The sequence below is a fragment of the Theobroma cacao genome, chromosome 5 (genome assembly GCF_000208745.1).
Source record: "Theobroma cacao cultivar B97-61/B2 chromosome 5, Criollo_cocoa_genome_V2, whole genome shotgun sequence".
NCBI lineage: Eukaryota > Viridiplantae > Streptophyta > Magnoliopsida > Malvales > Malvaceae > Theobroma > Theobroma cacao.
The window spans coordinates 7,839,492-7,842,977 of NC_030854.1; the positions used below are offsets into that span (position 1 = coordinate 7,839,492).

The window sequence follows — 3,486 nt, forward strand, 5'->3', positions numbered from 1 at the left end:
GTGTAGAAGAAGATAATATAAGGAAATTAGAGTTAAATGAGTGTTGGGAGGACTAAATTAAAAGGGAAGAAACTTGAAGGGTAAAACGGTAATTCTGCATAAAGTTTGGTCAAAGCCAAAACCGTCCTTATCTCCTCCAGCAAGATATTTCTTCTTCATTCTTGAAGCTTCCAACGCCATCTTCTCATTCTCCCCATGGAAAGTTAGTTTTCTTTCATTTTCTTTCCTTGTTTTCTTTTCATTTCCTTTTTTTTCTTGCTCCCTTCCTTCTCCCAACTTCTTGTGCACCAAAGTTACAACTTCGAACCCCAATTTTCAGCACATCTAAAGCCTAAGAGAAGAAGAAAGAAAAAGAGAGAAAGGAAGAAAAAGCTTAATTTTGTAATTCAAGCAAGCTAAGGTAAGGATTTTGTGTTTTAAGTTCAAGGTTGGTTAAATCCTTGGAAAAATAATGAGTGAATCATTTTGTGGCAGCTATGGTGGCCATGGGTGTGAGAGAATTATGAATTTTGTTGGATGAAATCCAAGCCAAAACCAAGTGGTAAGCTTCATGCTATAACTTGAAGCCTATGATTGGTTTACTATGGTGAGAATGATTGTGTACAATATGTAGCATTATTGTGGTGTCATGGGTATGGTTGGAAGGCAATTATATTAATTGGAAGTTTGGAAAAGAAATTAATTGTGTGGATATATGTGTTGTTAGGAAAAGCTTAAAAGGTTATGGATGTTGGTGCGTATGAATGGATATTGATGTTATGCTTGGTGGCAACATGTAAATGAGAATAGTGTTACATGAAAACTTAGAAAGTGTTTGACATAAGTAAAATTGTAGTTGTTGCCATATGTTAGGTAATTGTTGTGAAAATGATGGTTAAACTTGATAAATATCCTTAGACAAGATTAATATATGTGTTGGAGTTATAAATAAGTTGTCGGTGTCTATAATCTAAAGAATTACACAAGTAAAGGATAAAGGCAACTTTGGTAAAAATGTGTTAAGATATAAGTTAGTTGACTAAGGATTCGTGATTAAAGGAAAAAGAGAAGTAGGAATGATGTACACTAAAGGTATTGCATTTGAATTGTAGCTAGGAAATACAAAGGTAAAGTTAGAGTACTGTGGTGGTGTGCTAGGGGAAATAATAAGTGACCAGCAAGTAGGAATAGCTAGATACACCTCCGAACAAATAGCGATGTAATATCCCACTGTAGTAAGGTGAGTGAACTTGCATTAAAATGTTTTGGGATATACACATTTATGTTTGATTTAATCCCCTAAAATGTTTTATTGGTTTTTCTTCAAAAACTCGCACGGGAACAAGCCCTTATGAATGTTTTTATGTTATGAAATGGATAGGGTGATGAATCCAAGTGTTTCTGTATAATATTGATATATATATATATATATATATATATATATTATGTCATAAATGGTACGTTGTGTGACAAAATACAACCGTGCATGTGTGAGGTGAGTGTGCACCTGCCGGTGATGACGGTGGTGAGGGAGATGGATGGTGATATTGCCCATGTGTACGATGTGGGGGGATGCACACGATGATGATATCGCTTGTGCACAATATGGGGGGATGCTTAAAGTGATGATATTGCTTGTGCACGATGTGGGGGGACGCACACGATGACTTCGCCTATGTGCACGATGTGGGGGGATGCACATGAGATGGGTGAGACGGGGTGTCCGGCTATGTGCAGGACGTGGGGGGATGCACATGAGCTGGGTGAGATGGTGGTGTATGTGCTTATATATATACATATTTACTATATAGAGATGTTTGGATTTAATATGTATTTCATTGAGTGTTGAAAACTTGAGCATTCTCAATGTGTTCAATTTAATGTGCAATGCAGCATGAGTGGATTTTTCAGTGGCAGTGAAAACCCCTTGGATTTCATTTGGCCAGAATTTCGTTGCATCAAGAATGCCTTTTCGTTGCGGTGATAGTCAATCTATTATGCTTGACTTGCTTGAATTCTACTAAAGTTTTCACTTCTCAACTTCTTTGTTGTTCAAGAGTCTTTCGTCATCAGGTGACTAAATGACCAAGGGTTTGAATGAAGGGTTTTTAAATAGAAATAAACTAAATTGCATTGTTTTGAACTTAAGTGCATCATGATTTCTAAACCTTCCTTAACGTTGCTTGTTCCCTTCCTATGTTCACTCACTGAGTTTGTACTCACGTTTTTTAAAGTTCATGTTTTAGGTTTCTTGAGTTTAAGGTGATTGGATCCTAGGACAAGGTGTTCCTCTCTATCCATTACTCGGTAGGTTTACCATGACATTAAATGTTAGCAACCGTGCCTAGAGTCCCTCCGCTGACGGTCAAGTTCTAATTATGTGTATATGAATACTTGTTGTGAAATGCTGAGATTCATTTGTCAAATTATATATGTGTATTACTGTTGATGATGCCATTCTGAATGCATAGTTGGGTTTTATGAATTTTTTTCAAAGGAACTATATTTGAATGCTACAAATTTTGAATTTTAAAAGAGTATGGATTAATGTATAAGATTATATAAATAGGCTTGCTTGGGCTTCATGGGCTGAGCCCATTGCGCTTTTGCACCAGTCATGGCCCGAAGTTGGGCTGTGACATGTGGCCTTGTTAAGGGCATTATTGTAATTGCATGAAAAATTAGATAAGTTTTAACTATAAATATCTACTCTCCAGCAGCCTTCTTCATTTCTTTCAATAGCTTCTTCTTCTTATCTTTCTCTTCATCTCACGTTTCTTCATCCTCCATGGGAGTTCTCTTCAAGCTTCCATAACTCTCTCAAGTTAGTCTCAAATTTCATGCTTTTGTGCACTTTTTCACAAGCCCTTTGTGCTCTTTTACTCTTTCACCTTGAAAACTCTCAAAAGTCTTAAATTGATACTTTTTCTCACTAACTACCTTGATAACAGTTTGGGAATTCTTGAGGAGGAATCTAATTACAAATCTAGCAAGGTGAGTATTGAAATTGAGTTGATATTTTTAGTTGTTGAGAATTGTTGGTGGTTAGATCTATGAGTGTTTTGTAGTTAAGATGATTTATTCATTTTAGGGTGATTAGAATAGTGAAATAGATAGCCACTTAATGGTAGTTGGAAACTAGTTAGGAATAACTAGCAGAACATGATTTAGGAGATAGCTTCTAGAACTATATTTATGTGAATTGAGTTAATTGTGGTGCTATTATGATGATAGGTTCCAACGAAGCTCCACTGCCCCATTTGGACCATTAGAGGAAGTTGGAATTGAGTAAAAAATTTAACAAATACCAGTGAGTGTACTTGCATTAAAAAGGTTTTGGGATATACACATGTATGTTTGATTGAATCCTCTAAAGTGTTTTATTGGTTTTATCTTCAAAACTCACACAGGAACAAGCCTTTATGAAATGTTTTTATGTTATGAAATGGATAGTGTGATGAATCCATATGTTTCTATATAATGTTGATATATATATATATATATATA

The 3,486-nt window shown here is 35.5% G+C and overlaps 1 long non-coding RNA gene across 1 annotated transcript in view; it reads left to right on the plus strand.

Annotated features, from left to right (window-relative positions):
• LOC108662196 overlaps window positions 213-3,486 on the plus strand; it is a 4,346-nt gene continuing 1,072 nt past the window's right edge. The window contains exons 1-2 of the long non-coding RNA XR_001927998.1: window positions 213-400; window positions 475-541. This is a non-coding gene — a long non-coding RNA (uncharacterized LOC108662196). The remainder of the gene's footprint in view (window positions 401-474; window positions 542-3,486) is intronic.